We start from the raw sequence: 19,382 nt of genomic DNA on the forward strand, positions 1-19,382 counted from the left end.
CTTCACCTATTTGCCCACATTCTTCATCCTCCAAGTGAGACTCCACAGAGGGCAAGAAATCAACTTGTCCTAGGTTAATTCCCTTATCGGATTCTCTAAGTACCTGCTTTCTCCCTGTGTTCCTCCCCAAAGCAGGACCCTTCCTGCTTTTTGGTACTGTGAACTGTCTCCTGGCAGTCTCTGATCTAGATAAGAAATGCAACAGAATTTTTTTTAATCCTAGCAAGTGGCGTGTGAGAAGTATTGTGTTTAGACCTTAGAACAACCACATCCAGTCTTATCACTGAGGCTAATGTGCACGTGATTCGCAGGGTCTTTGCCATCACTGGCATCGGCAGCCCTAGCTGACTTAACGGCACCGTTTCCAGAGAAAATTACGGCAGAGCCATTGTGTGATGTTCAGGGTAACAGGTGGTTGTGGTTTTACAGTGGGTCTTTGTACTTCAGCTCTTGCTTTCTTAAACTCCTCTTCAAGTCATATTCATCTCCTGGATGAGAAAAGCCCTGAATCTTTCCACCAGTTCTCAGACCTGCTACTTCACACCACACCAACAATTATTATTGTTCCTAATCTCTTAGGTGTCAGGCTCCAGAGTTTAATTATCAAAGACGTTCACAGTTAACTCATTCCTTGCTCACTTGGAGGAAATGGCTGTCATACGGCACCCTTTAGTGGCTGTCCAGTTTTCAAAGGTCTTTGTAAATTCTTTGTCAATGCTGATTAATTCTCTCAACAGACCTATAGGGAAATTTCTATAGGAAACAGTTTTCCATATGACAAAACTGAGGCAGGGAGCCAATGAACTAGGCTTTACTACTATTAACACATCACAAGTTGGCTTGAGACTAGATCACAAGACATTGTAGTGACACCATACTCCCTCCCATAGCTCCAAGTCCCCTACATTTGGAAATCCCTGGTCCATTTACAAATTTCCCCAACTCTCTTTTCACCGTTAAGAATGTAAGCTTTGTGATTCTGTCATCTTCCCCGGTGGCTCAGCTGGTAAAGAATCTGCCTGCAATGCGAGAGACCTGGGTTCAGTCCCTGGATTGGGAAGATCCTCTGGAGAAGGAAATGGTTACCCACTGCAGCATTCGTCCATGGGGTCAAAGAGTCAGACATGATTGAGCGACTTTCACTTTCAGACACATGTGGACTAAAGCCAATCTCATTCTATGACTAGTTCATATTAACAATATTTATTGCGCTTTGTTTAGCATACACCCACTTGTGAGAAACACACACCATTGTTTCAAGACATAGGAATGGTCATCACAATCAGCCTAAGAGATCTCCCACTCTTGGGCAGTAACATAAGAGTCCTCCCAGCTAATGTGTTAGTGTGTAGAAGATAGCAGATGGATCCAAATTTTGCTAGCCCAACTTGAGTCTTTAGAGTGAAGAGGAAAGTCTCCCAAAACTGTCCTATTTGGAATACTCATTTTAATTTGTATACAGTGGTAAAAAACTAGGAAATTTCTCAGGGAACCTTTGGCCCTACTCCAACCAAGTTTCCCTTGGGCAATCTCTGAACGCCACCTTAGAGTACATTTACCAACAAAATCCACAGCTAATCTGTACTTCTCTAACTTTGGAGGAAATGGGTGGAGTAGGGTCAAAGAGAGGAAAGAACATGACCTGTATGTATGCAAAGGGAGTGTGGTCTTGAGCAGGGTGGACCCTTGAACACCCATTGTAGGCTCAGAGGTACCCAGCAAGCATCAGACAGTGGATTTGCCCAAACTTCTAAGGACTAAATTGCACTTATTCCTTAAATCCAAGAGGAGTGAATAATGAGATCTGCCTGGAAATTTAATCAGGTTTCTTTGACCCTTCCAACCAATGGGCTTCCTAGCTTAATGTAGGCATAAATGTGCAGTGAGAGACTTCTTCCCCACACATTCCCTGGTGAACAGACAAGTCGTTTCAGGAGATAGTCTCCAGGTTAAATCCGTCCTCTCCTGTGACTGCCCATGCCCTAATTCAGGCCCTTGTCACATCTCATTTGGACTCTTGCAAAATTTCCTACCCCGTCTTTGGCCTCTAGTCTTGCTCTATTGAATCCATTCTCCACACTGTCACAAATGTGTTCTTTCTAAGATTAATTGTCCTGAATGCCCTACAAAATAAATTCTAAACTTGGTTCCCAAGGCCCTTGCAAATGTAGGCATGACCTGCATTTCCATTCTCATTGACCATTTCTGGTCTTCACATCTCCTTGCTGCTGACATGTCTAAAGGGATAACATCAATTATTTATTTCCACACCAATTATGTGTAATAATCGCTCTAAATTCAGTGACTTGAAACAACACTCATTTATTCTCAGGCTCCCAGGCCTGCAAATAAGCTGCAGTGGCTCTGTTAATGTGTGTCCCTTATGGGACCTACGCTGAAATGGCATCAGCTTTTAGGGCAGTAGTTACTAGCTTTCTTCATAGAGGAGGATGGAAACTCCAAGAAGGATGGGCAGAAATGCATGATACCACTTAAGGCCTGATAACTAAGAATGAACAAACTTCTACAAATGCCCACATTTCACTGGCCAAAGCAAATTGCACCACCAAGCTCAACATCAATAGAATAGAGGTTATTCTACCTCTAATAGGAGAAACAGCAGTATCACATAGCATAGGTCACTGAGGCAGAGAAAGATAAAAAATTGAGAACAAGTATCTATTGCTGCATAAAACATTATCTTTAAAACAACAAATATTTATTATCTCACAGCTTCCATGAAGTTTAATTTACACTGTCAGTCAGAGCTGCAGCTATCTGAAGCTTGACTGCTGAAGGCTCTGCTTCGAAGCTCACTCCTATGGTTGTTGGCAGACCTGTTCTTCTCCATATGGGCCTCCCCAGAAGCTGCCTGAATGCCCCCACGGCTTGGCAGCCAGCTTCCCCTAGAGTGAGTGATCCAAGAAAAAGTAAAAAAAAAAAAAAAATGGAGCCCAAGACAGAGCCACACATTTTATGTCACTGCATCTCAGAAGTGACATACATCTTTCATATTCTACTGGTCCCACAGACCAACCATGCTCTGTGAAAAGACGCTGTGTAAGGGTCTGAAAATCAGGAGGCCGGCATCTCTGGAGGCCATCTTGGCTGTGACAGGCTGCAATAGGTTGGCTATTGCAGTTGTGATTTAAAATACTGATAATTTATTTAGTTATCCCCATAAACCACCAAACTGTTTCTACTCTGTAGTATTATTACTGGGTTCAAACCATTACAGCTAACTCAGGGCAACAGCAGTTGTACAAAATTTTTTGTCAGATCATGTTAATTTTTATACCAAAAGCAGTACTATAAATATCAATGGTTTTTCACCTTTGGGCTTTTTTTTTTTTTTTTTTTAACATCTCTGTCTTCCTGTGCATACATTTTCTTCATCCAACACATGCTGCTGCTAAGTCGCTTCAGTCGTGTCCAACTCTGTGCGACCCCATAGACGGCAGCCCACCAGGCTCCCCCACCCCTGGGATTCTCCAGGAAAGAATACTGGAGTGGGTTGCCATTTCCTTCTCCAATGCATGAAAGTGAAAAGTGAAGTGAAGTCACTCAGTCGTGTCCGACTCTTAGCGACCCCATGGACTGCAGCGTACCAGGCTCCTCCATCCATGGGATTTTCCAGGCAAGAGTAGTGGAGTAGGGTGCCATTGCCTTCTCTGCCAACACATGCTAATTACCAGTTATTCTCCATTCACCAAACAGATGAGTTTTCAAATATCATTCCTTCTGTTAAGCCTTTCCTGACTACTGCTCACCTGAACATTATCCTCCTGTCTCTCCACAGCTTTTTGGATGTACCCCCTGCCCAAGGTTGGAAAAAGGTTGGAAAAACCCTTAACCAATCATGGAGTATTTAGATTCTTCTCAATCTCTTTCATTGGGCTATAGACTTACAGTGCCCAATGTTTGGCATAATAGCTGCTCAATAAATGTTTGAAGAAAGCATGATGGGGAAGACAGAAGAAATAAAATACAAGGTCTTATCTTAACAGAATTTCATTACATTGGTTTTCTACCATCTGCTGGTTAAGCTTTTCTGATATGCTAGGCAGTATTATGATGCTTTCATAGCCACCATCTCATGCTGCTGCTGCTGCTAAGTCGTTTCAGTCGTGTCCGACTCTGTGTGACCCCATAGACAGCAGCCCACAAGGCTCCCCCATCCCTGGGATTCTCCAGGCAAGAACACTGGAGTGGGTTGCCATTTCTTTCTCCAATACCATCTCATGAAAACTTTGCAAAAATCCAATAAATAAGAATGATTTGGGAAAGATTTGTTTATCAAGTTTAGAAAAGTTGCTGCTGCCAAGTCGCTTCAGTCGTGTATGACTCTGTGCGACCCCATAGATGGCAGCCCACCAGGTTCCCCTGTCCCTGGGATTCTCCAGGCAAGAACACTGGAGTGGGTTGCCATTTCCTTCTCCAATGCATGAAAGTGAAAAGTGAAAAATGAAAGTGAAGTCGCTCAGTCGTGTCCAACTCTTCACAACCCCATGGACCGCAGCCTACCAGGCTCCTCCGTCCATGGGATTTTCCAGGCAAGAGTACTGGAGTGGGTCTCCACTGCCTTCTTTAGAGAAGTTAATCTTCCAGTTAATCTTCCAAGGAAGCAGTAAAATCAGGATTTCATCCTAGATTCTTGCATTCTAAGCTCTCTCTTTATACCGCCCCATTCAGCCTGTGTAGGGAAGCACCCCATTGCTTCTGTATATCTACTACTTCCTAGAACTAGTTCTCTCATTCGGTGATCTTCCCACGTCAGTCCCTAAAAGCCATTTCTTAGGGTATTCCTTGACCGATTGTTCACTTGTCACCTCTGTCTTGATTCAGGTTCCAGAATCCACACCCAGGTAAAGCCTGTAAGCTCTCCCTTTCACCTAAGAGGGTGAGTTGTGTCTGGAGGGGCAGACAAATTACAGAGAAGCCTGGAGACACCCAGAGCCCTGCAGGCAGAAAGTGCCCAGAAGCCAAGTCCAGCTCCCTGGATCCACTCACACAAAGGGAAGTGAGCTGCCCCGGGCTTCTCACTGCACAAGTCCATCCCTGGGGCCAGGCAGAGAGCCCTGTGGGCTCTGACATTTAAAGGTCACATTGTCTAGGAAGTTGAGTAGATGAAATGAATGGCATACATGAAAGCATTAAGAATTCTTTGAGAGAAAACTGCAGTATAAATTCAAGGTGCTGCTGCTGCTGCTAAGTCACTTCAGTCGTGTCAGTCATGTCCCACAGATGGTAGCCCATCTGTGGGTAGGATGAAATCCTGATTTTACAGACTTCCTTGGCCCAGGCAGGCTCTGCCATCCCTGGGATTCTCCAGGCAAGAACACTGGAGTGGGTTGCCATTTCCTTCTCCAATGCATGAAGTGAAAAGTGAAAATGAAGTCATTCAGTCGTGTCCGACTCTTAGCGACCCCATGGACTGCAGCCTACCAGGCTCCTCCGTCCATGGGATTTTCCAGGCAAGAGTACTGGAGTGGGGTGCCATTGCCTTCTCCAAATTCAAGGTAGTATTAGCATATTTTTGAAAACCATTATTTATGTTCATTTCTTTTTTTCCCCAGCCAGTTGACTTGGGCACGTATGTATACACACATATAAAAGTAAATAAACACATACATAGTACATAAATAAATATAATACTAATTTTTTAAGTTATAAATTGTATCAAGTCATAGACATGAGAGGGAAGGGTATTGCAGTCTTCTCTTTCTTTTTTTCTCTTTTGCTGATCTCCTCCTTCATACCTCCTACCTTCAGAGTGCTAAAACCCTAGTAGGTATCCTTTTGTATCTTTTTCTCCATACACACTCATACATTTTCAAGACTGGGTCATTACTTATTTAACAATAATGGAAACCAAATTATATAGGCTTTTCAGTGTCATACATTTCTCAATCAACAGAATGCCATAGAAATTCCCCTAAGTCAAATGGTACGATTGCAAATTCTTCTTTTTAAGGTTACATCATATCTTATGATATGATGGGCCCACAATTTTTTTTTTAATTCATTCCCCTCTTAATGAGCACTTGTTTTTGTTTTTTACAAATGAGACTGAATGTAGAGCTCCACATTTTGGTCTTTTATTTCTGTGGGCTACATGCCCAGGAAAGCAATTGCTGGCTTTTAGAATGTATTTCCAGTCTGATGGGACTAAGTAGATAGCTTATTGTTACTTAGGTGCAAGCTACTAGTGATGTAAACTTTTCTTTAGGTATTTCTTACCATTTTGGTTTTTCCCTAGTGAATTGTTTCTTCCGTATCCTTTGCCTTATCATTGCTGGATGATTTGTCTTTTATTAATTTATAAGAGCTCTTCAAATATTATAATAAAATCTTCTACATTGGAATCACATTTTTCCATATTTATTATTTGTTTCTTGATGTTATTTATGGTCTCTCTTCATTGTTACTTCTCTGTGTGCATATGTATGTATGTATATTCTTATACTCTTTTATCTATTCTTTTATAGTCTCTGGTTTTCCTGTCTTAGTTAAGAAAATGTCCTGTATCAGAGATTATTCATGAAGTTTCCTAGGTTTTACTGTATTTCATTACACTAACTTTTTTGCATGTACATTTAATCATCTGAAGTTTATTTGACTTTCTGTAAGATAGAGCTAATTTTGTCTTTATCCAGATGAAGAAACAGTTGTGCCGGGACCATTTATTTAAAAATCTATCATTTCCTCATTGAATCACCTTTGAAGTACGTTAGATCCTCCATATGTTTCACTTCTTGTCAAGTTTCTGTATTCTGTTATGCTAATCTAATTCTCTATTCTGAAAAGAACATCATTCTATGATTACAAAATGTTCTGATATCTTATAAAGTGAAACCAACTCAGAAAATCCCCCCTTCTTTTTATTCCCTTTTTCTTTCTATTATTGAACACATATTATTTTATGTGATATTTAAGATTACTTTATCCAGTTCTAAGAGGAAAGTCTATTGAGATTCTCATTGAAGTTTAATTAAATTTTTACATTAGTTAGAGGAAGATTTATTTATAGTTCTAAGCTTTTTTAAAAGGAACAAAGTGTGTCTTTATAAATCTTTTATAATTTTCATTGCTATTGAAAATGAAATATTTTCTCTATGTTCATCTTAAGGATTTATGGTAATATGGAGAAAAGTTCATGATTTATTTACATTTATCTTATAGATAACCACCTACTTAATTCTTTTATTAATTCTGATATTTTATTACTGGATCTTCTAATTTTCCAAGTATACAATTGCATAGCCGGCAAAAGAGATTATTTTTTCCTCTATTCCCAAAGTTGTTACAAATAGTTTTTATATTTTTTTAGTATCATTATACTGACTGTTAATAGAATCTCTAAGCCAATATTTAGTAATATTTTTATTTATTCATTTGGCTACATCAAGTCTCAGTTATGGCACATGGGATCTCTGTTGCATCATGCAGGATCTTTTGTTTTGGCGCAAGGGCTCTCTAGTTGTGATGTGCAGGTTCAAGAGCACACAGACTTCAGCAGTTAGGGTACACAGGCTTAGGTGCCCCATGGCATGTGGGATCTTAGTTCCCTGACCAGGGATTATACCCACATCCCCTGCACTGCAAGATGGATTTTTAACCACTAGGGAAGTCTCCTTACTAATATTGATGGCAGGCAATCCCACTTGTTTCGATGTTTACTGGAAAGGTTTCAGCAAGCTTGCATAATTTCAGAAAAGGATTCTGTCACTGTCTAGGATCTCATTTCCCAAGTTCTCTTCATTTGCTGAGAGCTGCCCAGGGATTTCCTAGGGAGCAGCATATTCCTGCATTCCTGTAGGTACATAGAGAAGGGAGATTCAAAAGGCAGGCAGAGGGAGCACCAAGAGTGGTGGAAGTCTCCCTCCCTAAGAGAAACGGTTCCTTTAAGGAGCATCACACTGACAGCAGGAGAGAGAGCAGAGGCTCTGACCTGTGAGCATGAAGCCATCTGTGCCCCAGTAAGGAACTCTCTGCCTGCCACCATGTCACCAGCTGCTCCCCTTCCCTTCTTTACAGGATCCTATTTTCTAGCAAACTCTTTCTCAGTTCACTCCAAACCAAACTTTTTACTCCACAAATGTGGGCCAGGAAAGCCCAGCCCCCTCCGGCTTGCCATAGGCTTTCCCTCCCATCACCCTCTGGACTCCTGATGTTCCATCTCTTCCCCCAGGTGGAACACCTTGAGCATGGGTGTCACCGGTCCCTCCATTTACTACCCACCATTGACAAGTTCCTGCAGCAACAGACGCTTTACTACAAATCTGCAGGTAATAGTACCTGGCCACACAGGCATTGCACAGGAGGATATCTAATCATCATTAAAGAATTAAATCCCTAGATTTGACCACTGACAACTGGATAATTCTCTGCTGTAGAGGGCTTTCCTGTGCAACATAGGATGTTTAGCCTATTTAAACACCAGTAGCATCCCCAGTTTCAATAGTGACAATCAAATATGCTTCCAAGCACCGTCGAATGATCCCTGGAGGTGGGGGCAAAACCATCCTCAGTGAGAAAATCACTGCCCTAGGCTATGTGTCCTGAAGCATGCTACCTAGAGTTGCCTGTATGTGAAATAGCTCATTTGCAAATCATTGCCCATAAATTGAAGCATCTGTCCTTGTCACTTTCAATTTGAAACTTATTTGAAACTACTGCTTCTTTCCTCTCTTAGAGTCATACTGCTTATAGCTTGCTTCTCTCAACTGGCAGCTACCCTAGCCTCCTGTCAAAGGATAATGGCTCAGAGATCCTGAAAGTTAATTTTGTGTGTGCCACGGTGTGGTCAGTTCACAACAATGTTATCTATTTTTAGTTGCTTAGTAGAGTTATTTTTATTTAGCCTGCTGGCATATCACTCAGCATGAAGTATGCATACTTTTGTTCCTATTGATGATAGAGATAAAATATGTGCAGCTTTCAGAATTGCAATTTTAAAAAGGAAATTAGCTTTCCCCTGAGTAGCCTGACACTGCAGTTTGGCAGATGACATCCCAGTAAACAACCTACAAACAAACTCTTGACTCTAGAAATAAGTATGAACTATTTATAGGCAAGAGATGATTTTCCAGTGGGTAAGTCAAAGGGAAAAACAGGCTGAGAAAAGTCAGCAAGGAAACTCCCGTTCACCCGGCACCTTGAAGTGAGACACTGTAAGGCCATTCGCCAAAATGGAAAATCTGCATCACTGTTACTAATGGAGGAATGATGTTTCGGTGAATTTTCAGCTTGTTGAAAGGGTCAGCCCAATTTTTTTTGACACAACCACAGGCTCAATTTAAAACCTAAAACATGAAGACATATCCTTAAGACAAAGGAAACAAAAGGATTTCGTATGGGATCTTGAAAACATCAATCAGATGACATGTATCTTAGCAACAGGGACGCTGGTAAAAGGCTGTCTGCTGCGAACATAAGGCTCTCCACTCTAAGGCTATTGGAGATAGGTCTCCATGTGTGTGTATACACAAAGGCCATCAGCATTGTGAAAGGCTGTCATGTCACTGCTGCACTCTTTGCTAAGGAAAATCAGAAAACTTTTCATTGTCCTCTGAGGAAGTATTAGTACAATCTGGGACAAGAGACTGGCTTGCAAGCAGCTTGAGGTTGAAGGAGGCAGGGTCCTGAAAGGGGCGATTCGATGGGCTCTGCGAAGGCAAAGGTTGATTCTTGAGGAGGTTGAGCTGTTCGGTCATTGGCCGCAGACAACAGTCTCCTTCCCAATCAGCCTTTCAGAACTGTGTCTTATGTTGCTGGCTCTATGGCTCCCAGATTCACTAGAATTCAGGACAAAGCTCAAAGCAAAGAGCAGCAGCTGATGATGGGAAAACTGTTGCCCTTGGTTCCCAGACAACAAGGACAGATCTTGCTCTCTTAAGATGGCCCTGAAATGAGCATCTGCGACCTCTATCTAGGATATACAGATACTGTCAGTCGTGACCATGAGTCAGCTAGCTTTTCTGTGAAGAGCGAGGTAGTACATAATTCGGGCATTTCATGCCATAAGCTGTCACAACTCCTGAACTCTGCCAGTGGAGCACCAAAGCAACACGAGACAATACCTAAGAGAATAGTGTGTCTCCAAATAAAACTTTACTCACAAAAATAGGTTAGTGGGTAGGATTTGGCCCCCAGGACACAGTTTGTGAAAGTGTTAGTTGCTTGTCAGTCGCGTCTGACTCTGCGACCCCGTGAACTGTAGCCCTCTAGGCTCCTCTGTCCATGGAATTCTCCAGGCAAGAATACTGGAGTGGGTTGTCACTCCCTTCTCCAGGGGATCTTCTTAAATGATTCCTGATCTTGATGAAAGACATCAAGCACAGCTAATTCTCTTCATCTGAAAAAGGTTGCTCCTTCATATCTGTCTGCCCTAGTTCAGGTCCTTATCTTCTTTCCGATCCTAGTCTTTCCCTTTCCCAGTAAATGGTTTCTATTGCTGACAGTATTAATATTATCCTCTTAGAATAAACAATAGACCCTTGAACAACATGGGGGTTAGGAGTGCTGACCCTCTGCGTATGCCCTCATCCCCAGATTCAACCCACCACTGGTTGGATAATAAGCTAGTATTCTCTACTAAAAAAAAAGAAAAAGAAAGACTACACCTGTAAGTGGACCTGCAGAGTTCAAATCTGTGTTGCTCAAGGATCAGCTGTATTATGAACCCATCACTCCTACCTCAAAACCCTCTACTAGCTCCCCAAGGCTTAGATCAAAAAATCCAAATTCCTCCATACGATCTTCAAACCTTCCACAACCCACTCCTCTTTCCCACAGGCATCCTGAGTTCCTGCCATGGTGGCCAAGGTGCCTGTCCCCAAACATGCCAGGCAGCTGCTGCTTCCAGACTTTGTCCACACACGTTCTCTGCCCTGCAGGACCAGGCCCACAGTCCCTGCCTGCCTCATCCTTAAATCATCCTCATCCTTAAGTCATCCTCATCCTTAAATCATCACTTCTAACTCTCCTTCCCAGTGACACCTTTCCCGTCTGCCTACTGTGTATGATTTACTCCCTTCCACGGGCTCCCACAGAGTTGATTTTATCCCTCTCTTAAAACAGCATGCCTTGAATTCGAGTTCTTGCCATCTGTTGTTCCCTGTTCCATAAATCATATGCTTCTTGGCCATTTTAGTTGGCCTCTTGGTTAAAAAGAGGCCTTTTTAACCTCTATATTGACCACAGTATGCTCAATTCAATTAGTTCATTGTTGATCCACAGACAGGTGTGTTTTGTGTACCTGCCGTATATTTTGTGACGTTTTCAGTGTTGGGGAGAAAGCCACAAGCTAAATGATATCTCTGCTCTCAGGCTTATAAAATAGTGGGGAAAGATAGATCAAAAGAGACAAACAAACCAATATATTAGATCATTTCAGATTGAGATAAACACCACTGAAAAAATGCAACCCAGGGTAATTTGTTAGGCAAAGTGAGGGTGTTGGTGGGCACAAAGCTACTTTTGCTATGGGGGGAGCAGGGGAGGTCCCTCTGGGAGGAGGATATTTGAACTGATAACAAATATTGATGATGCTTTAAGTGCTGAATGAGGGGAGGCAACCACTTACACCAAGCTCTGCTCAGAGAGTGTAATTTTAAATATCCTTTAAATAAATAATACATTCAAATATTTCTAATATAAATAAGTTATATTCATTAAAAAGTGAGGTAGGTATATGCAGATATGAAAAGATGTCTAAGGTGTACTGTTAAGTGAAAATAAGAACAACTTGCGGATGGGTGTAAATTTTTAACTTTTCTTTGAAATTAAATAATTCATGTATACAGATGTTAATTCATACCCAAGAGATTTCTAGAAGGCACAGAAGTCAGGGTTAAAAGCAGTAACTTCTAGGGGGGATACCAAGGGACTGTGATATACTTTTGCTTTCCTTTCCACACCTGCCTAAACCATTTGAAAATTCTACAAGCAAATAACCCTTCGATAATTTTACATACAAAAAAAAATCTATTTTTTATGGAGAAAATTTCCCTTTATGAAGCCTTCTTCAGGTTTTTTGTTTTGTTTTGTTTTTTTAGTCTGTAACTTTTGGGTGAATTTTCTCCTGACGTACTGACAGAATTCTTCTTGTTCTCCTTACTGTTACTGAAGCTTTTGTCTTTTTCTCCTCACTCCCAACAGCAAACAACCCCACCCCTGCAATACCCTTTATACACCTGCGCGCATGCGTGCACACACACACACACACACACACACACACACACACACAGATGCTCAACCTCATAATTCACCACAGACATCTTTTTAGATATGCATGGTGTCCTGAAGAATTGGGATTTTCCCCATTTTAAACCGGTTAGTGTTGTCAGATAAAATATAACGCCCAGTTAAATTTGAGTTGCAGATAAGTAGTGAGCAATTTTTTAATATAGATATGTCCCAATTATTGCATGCTAGAAAATTATATTAAACAATAGCTCTTTGTTAGCTGAGATTCAAATTTAACTGAGTATCCTGTATCTTTTATTTGCTAAATCTGGCAACCCTAAGACAGGCACATGTGCTGAATGAAAGATGCCAAAATCTTGGATGAAGGACACTAAATCTTTTCCATGAACATCTTTTCACTGAGTTAGAGGTGCGTTTTTCCAAACCCTAATTCTGTCTGAATATAGTCCCATAGCTTCTCTTTCATGGCCTTATCAAAAAAATATCTACACATGATAAGGCTTGATTGTTAACTTCAATATTTATTCTGTTATCTCTCCTTGAGATTCATCTACAACCACACTGCTTTAGTTTAGAGGCCAGCAGAGAGCCCTTGTCCTCACACCCGATACGTATCTTCATGATGGTAGACACCGAGCCAGGCCTCTGCTTTTCCCCCAGCAGTGGTGCTAACGCTGACAACACAGGAGAACCACCTAGGAAGCTTTTCCGTGTAGCCGTGCCCATACCCACCCCAGATAAAGGGATGCAAAATCTCGAGCAGTGAGGCCCAGTCTTTAACACATTCTCAAGTTCCCCAGGTGACTCTAAGGTGCAGCCAGCATTGTGAATAATTGCCATAACACATAACAGTCTGTACCCCACCCTCAAGCTTTAAGTTCCATAAAATAGTGCCTCTCAAACTTTTATGCATGCAGATAAGCTCAGGATGCTGTTAAAATACAGATTATGATTCCATTGTTCTGGGGTAGGGCCTGAGACTCTGCATTGATAACAAATTCCCAGGTGATGCTGCTGGCCCTTGAGACACATTTAAGAGGGAAGGCCATTAATAATAATAGTGAAAAAAAAAAAAAAAACAGGATTAAACCACTTTCAAATCAAAGTCATTGCTATCTTTTACGTTATAACCCATACTCTGGTTTCTCTTCAGATCTTATAAATCTTTCGCCTTTTACTTTATAATCCAAATAAGCAAAATTTATGAGACTGGTAATAAAAACTTTCTTTGGATCCACAGTAGTCCTAAGACTCGCACCATATGTGCACTCCAGTTTGAAGTTGCAACTTTTCTGGATTCATTTCCTATCTGTGGGAAGCGAAAGAGAAAATAACAGTGGTTCGAGTTTCAGCACACAGATTTTTTCTAGGCGCAGTCAGAAACCTCAGGCTGACATTTCCTGTCTACGGGTCATGAAATGCAATGCTCGGCTGTGCAACGCCTTAACTCACAGCCACTTACAAAAGGACCCACCACGTCTTAGGGGACCGGCCACAGGATACGCTCTTTGCAGGTGGGGAAATGGGCTAAGTGGGACAAAAGTGCCCTGCAGCCTCCGGAAGCCATAACTGCATTTCCCCTGGAAGTGCCCCAGCTGGCTTTTCAAGGGAACTTTCCATCGGAGTAGCTGGAGCCCCCTGGCTTGAATCTGCTCTTTCACTGACCAGCTCTGTGACCTAGGACAAGTTACATCAGTTGCTTTAAGCCTTAGGTTCCTAGATATCTTCTGTAAAAAAGGAATAAAGATTATACGCTACATTTTTGGTTAGCACAATGCATGGCACACTACTAACATTAAATCCTAGCCATTTCATGTCGAGTTCTCCTCCATCTTTAAGTTACCTGGAAATACAAGCCTCTCTGTCCCTTACAGAGAAAATCTGAAATCACTGCTTTCAAGTACAGCACTCACTACCCTCAGTTCTGGCTTGGGTTCTAGCCTGTGTGAAGGACAGCAACTGGTGCTCACAAAGAAATACAATAATAGCTACATCATATCTCCACATACGAGGAAATCATATCAGGCTTGAACGCAAACAAAATCCAGCAGATTTTTCTCCCACTTCATGGAGAAGGAAGTTTGTCTTGTGACCAGAGCTACTTCCTTTTAAGGCCAAGGAAGAGAGAACTAAGGACAGCTTGAGTTACCCCTGTGCATCTTTTATAAGAGCAGAGACTTACAGTGTGATGCTATTAGTGGGGTCTGCAAATGGCAGGAGAGAGGAGCCAGTGAAGAGAAAAGTGCCATAGGTTTTTAATATGGATGAGAAGCTGCCTGCTCTTTCCTAAGCAAATGAGGAACAGAAGAAGTAAGGAATTCAACCCTATTTACAGAGAGTCTCTGGAATAAAGGGGTAAACAGGAGTGGTGATGTTCAGAACCATGTTTCAGTGTAAAACCTACTAGTATAAAGTCTGGCTTCTGGAGGGCAATGTGTGACTTGTTTCAGCAAAGAGATGATTAAAATGTAAAAGTAGCAGATAACCCTTGAAATGCCAGTGTCAGCCCCAAAGAACAGCTTCCAGAGATGAAGAGTGGGTGGACTTCCAGAGATACAGATTCAGAATCTAACTTTAGCCTGAACTTTCTGAAGCTGCTCAGCAGTACTGGGGGAAAGATTTGGTGTGAAGGCAGCTAAGAATAGTAGCTCAAATCAGACTATGGAATTAGATGAGTTTCAATCAGCCACATGTCCCCCTGCCCCCCACCTCCCCATCTCTTACCTACTCCCAGGCTCAGTGGGACGTGAACACTCATAGTGCTGGAGAGTTAGGGCTCTAAGAAATGGTACTCAGACCCAGAACAGTGATGACAAGAGCTGATATTTACTGAGTAATTTAAATTTGCAGGCCTTATGTTAAGTGCTTCCTGGAGACTGGTGCATTTAATACTCACCCCAGAACTAGGAGTATCTTCATTTTACAATGAAGGTACCTCATTTTACATGTGAGGACATTTATACTTAGAGATGTCAAGAAACTAATCCAAGGTCACTAGGCTTGGCAAAAGAACAATGAAGTCCTGGGAAATGGAAAGAAAAACTGAAAGAACTGGAAGATCCAGGACTTTGACAAGGCAGGAGAGAACTTCAGGGAGAGAAAGGGCTAGATAACAGAGACGTGCATTGTCCTCCCATTCTATGAGAAATGAATAGAGACATCTTACACTGCAGCAAGGGGTAAGGAATTAGGTTAGAGCTAAGGAAAAAAGATTCTGGATTGCAAAACTGTGAAACATAAGAATTCATTGTTGAGGGACAATAAGAAACTAGCCAAGTTGATTTTTAAAAAAACAAGGTGGTTTTGTGTTTCTCCAAGTATGCCCCACTGGAGAAGGAAATGGCATCCCACCACTCTGGTATTCTTGGCTGGTAAGTCTATCAGACAGAGGAGTCTGATGGGCTACTGTCCGTGGGGCCACAAAAAGTCAGTTGGGGCCGCTAAGTCTGACACACTACGCTAAGTCAGACATGACTTAGCGACTAAATGACAATAAGTATGTCCCACAGAACACTAGTTCTCTAAGACATCAAATACTCAGGAAACATTGTGCTATATTTGAACAGGTTTCTTTTCTGGAGGAACTCTTAAGAGCTTCGAATTAGCTAATATATATCGTGAGTCTCTAGCAGCAGAATGGAGTAGGTGGTGTTCCCCAAACTTACTTGACAAGAACATTTTTCTTAATAGTCTTTACTCAAACATGCATGGGGAAAACCTGGGGTTTTCTAACATGGTTTAAGTATGGAACTTCCTGGAGATTAGGAACTGGCCTTGCCACTCAAAGTATAGTCCATGCACTCTTGTCATTGGTTTGCACATCACTTAGGAGCTAGTGAGAAATGTGGAATCTCAACCCCACCCCAGACCTACAGAATCAGAACCTACCTTTAACAATTTTCCCTGATGATTTATTAGTATACTAATACTTGAGAAGCTCCAAATTTCTTCAAGCCTCAGAATGTAGCTGACTATCTGCTACGTAACAAACCTCACCCAAGTTTACGGGGTCTTGAAACACTAACAATTTATTCCTCATGACTCTGTAGGTTAACTTGGCTGAGTTGCTAGGCTCTTCTGCTTCAGGTGCCATGGGCTGCATTTACAGCCTGGACTGCAGGGTCCCTTGTTTCACTCATATATCTGGTGCCTCAGTGCTCTTCCCTGGGACTTCTCTACATGGATAGCTCAGGTTTCCTCAAAGCACAGCATTCTTGGGGGTACTGGCCTTCTTACATGGAAATTGACTCCCAAAAAGGATGAAACAGATGCTGCCAATTCTACCAGGCCTGGATTTAAAAGTCCCAGAATATCACTTCTGCTGTATTCTATTTATTCATCAAAACAAATTATTACTCCAGTGGGATTCAAGGAGTGGGAAAATGGTTTCTACCTCGTGATGTGCGAAGTGGCATCTATATGTAAGAAGGAAGGAGTTAGTGGAGGCTGTCTTTGGAGACCATCATACTGCCCCTCTTGAGTGAGATTAGATGCTGTGCATGAGCCCCACCTAAAACTAAGTGCCTCAAGTGTGCTAAAATGTGTCCTGGATTGGCCCTTCCTCCAAGATCAACAGACATTTCAACCCCTTTTACAAAGGAAAAGTATGTCCCATCCACTGAGCCTGTCGGTACCAGAGTTGGGGTGGGAGAATGGGTTAAGTTTCATCATTTATCAACACCAACCAAAACTATTCTGGACCTAATTTGTGCCAGGAACTTAGCTCTCAACACATAATAGTATACAATGCAGTTACAAGCCCATTCTCTGAAGCTTTCAGTCTAGTGTTAGAAAACAGTCGATAAACTAGTGAGTCATTAAATAAACACAATAATCATAGGAAGTGATAAGGACTATTAAGAAAATAAAATAGGGCAATGTGATTGTGAGAGACTTCCTAAGTTCACTTAGATGAGAGGTCACAGAAGATCTCAAGGAGAGTGTCATTGAGCTGAGACCAGGAGGATGGGAAGAAGGTAGTCATTCAAAGAACTGAGGTCAGGGTGGCTGAAGATATGAGTATAAAGGCCCTGAGACAGGAACATGGTCTACATGTCCAAGGGATAGAAGAAAGGCCACGTGCCTGGAGCACATTCCAGAAACAGAAGGGAACCCCGGATGAGGCTGGAGAGGTGGGTGAAGGCCACAGCTTCAAAGAGCTCTGCATACAAAGTAGGAATATAAGAACCAGACCAGAGTAAGAAAGCGATGTGCTCACATGATATCCTGAATGCGGTGGAAAAACACCAGTGGAAAAACACCCTTACTGCAAGAGCTGACATAGCTTGTTGTGCATTTTTATAAGAAGGCTCTGGCTGCTCTGTGAGAAACAGATTGGAGAGAATAGCAGAAGCAGGGAGGCTTAGGAGACTAAGCCAGCCAAACCGGATGAGAGGAAAGGGCAGTTGGCGGCCCTCAGTGGGTGGGCTGTGCGTGCTGCAGGGCCCTGTGGGGCATCCCTGCCCTTGCCACCCTCCTAGCATCAGGAAAGTGCAGCCAGCCCTCCTCCCAGCCTCTGCGGTGTCACTCCTGACAAGTACATCTTAACTGAAGCCTTCACAGCATAGAATATTGCCCTGAATGTCTGTATTTTTCATTTCATTGTATTCAGCTGATGAGAATTAGAATGAAATTTTCCTGAAGGCTCTTCAATACCCAGAAAAGGTATTGTGAGACATTCCATTTCCTTCCGTCATCTTCCAGGATCCTAACCCTAAAACCCAGTTGGTCAGAAATAGCAGAAAGTGAGGCTGAGACAACAACAAATTGGCCAACTCTATGCGACCCCATGGACTGTAGCTCCCACCAGGCTCCTCTGCCCATGGAATTCTCCAGGCAAGAATACTGGAGTGAGGAGCCATTCCCTTCTCCAGGGAATCTTCCTGACCAGGGATCAAAACTGGGTCTTCTGTATTGCAGGCAGATTCTTTACCATCTGAGCTACCAGGGAAGCCCCCAACAGTGGCTTCCCTAAGCTGGCAACACCAGCTTACTAATATGAATTCTGTTCGTTCATGTCTCACATACTTTGGTAGAGTCATCCCCTCTAGCCACCTGAGACCAAACAGAAGGAGCTTCTATACGATTCCTGCTTCCAGCTGGAAGCCAGAAGTTCCACAGATGCGTTAGCTAGTGCCCATGCCAATCCTGCAGCCATTCCTGAGTTGTGACTTCACTACGTGACACCATTTGTATTTGCTTCTTCTAAGATGTTACTTTTAAATCCTTTACATGTTGCAGCTTCTCATTCTGCAAGCCGTGAGCATGACATTACCTGTTCAATTTTCTGATATCACCCCAATTTGTATATACATATTCCTGTCAATAAAGGTGATCCATTTATTGCATAACAAAGTAAATTTAATAGTTATACGTTCATAATTTCTTGTAAGTTCCAAAATCAGAAACACCTACATGGCCAACAGTGTCTCCCAGTGTTGTTTTTAAAATATAATTATCATCAATAGCCTCTGTCTCTGAGAAAGTTACAAGAAATGTATCCTTGAATATCACTGAGTCCAAAATAAAGTGCTCCCTGCATACCCGCTGTGTGCCAGGCTTGTGCCATGTGTCCTTGAGAAACTCGTGATTTAATGCAGCTTCAAGCATGATGTTCTAATCAATTAAAAACATAATAAATGACCTTTGGTCATCACAAGCTTATCTTTCTACCCTGTTGGGTAGAAGTTGTAACAAACAGCCCAGGTAAACTGTGTGACAAGGAGAGAGGCCTGGAGAACAGAAGGATCTGGCAAAACATAATTTATTTCTGCCTCCTTTTATTTCCCCTAAAACCTCTTTTAAAGTTCACAGCTAAGAGGAAAACAAGCAGATTGACGCCCGCTTGCTCAGGGACTGGAAAGAGAAGAGGATCTCAGTTCCAGAGCTTGGAATAACGGTTGTGTTTTGTGAACTGTTTTCCAGAAGCTATTTCGTGTAAACTAAGGCCATAGGGTTAATGGTAGGCTAGGCTGATTAGAGTAGTGGGAGGGAGAGAGAGAAAAGGAGGACACAGAGAGAAGATGGTTAAAATAAGAAGAAGGGAGAAAACAGTGATAATAGAATATGAAAAAAAAAAAAAAGTGATGAAATCAGGATCACAGAATCCCAAACCAAAAATACAGACTCATTTTCCCAACCCATTTTGAAAACACAGAGACTGAGGGCAAAGT

The sequence above is a fragment of the Bos mutus genome, chromosome 10, assembly GCF_027580195.1.
Source record: "Bos mutus isolate GX-2022 chromosome 10, NWIPB_WYAK_1.1, whole genome shotgun sequence".
Taxonomy (NCBI): domain Eukaryota; kingdom Metazoa; phylum Chordata; class Mammalia; order Artiodactyla; family Bovidae; genus Bos; species Bos mutus.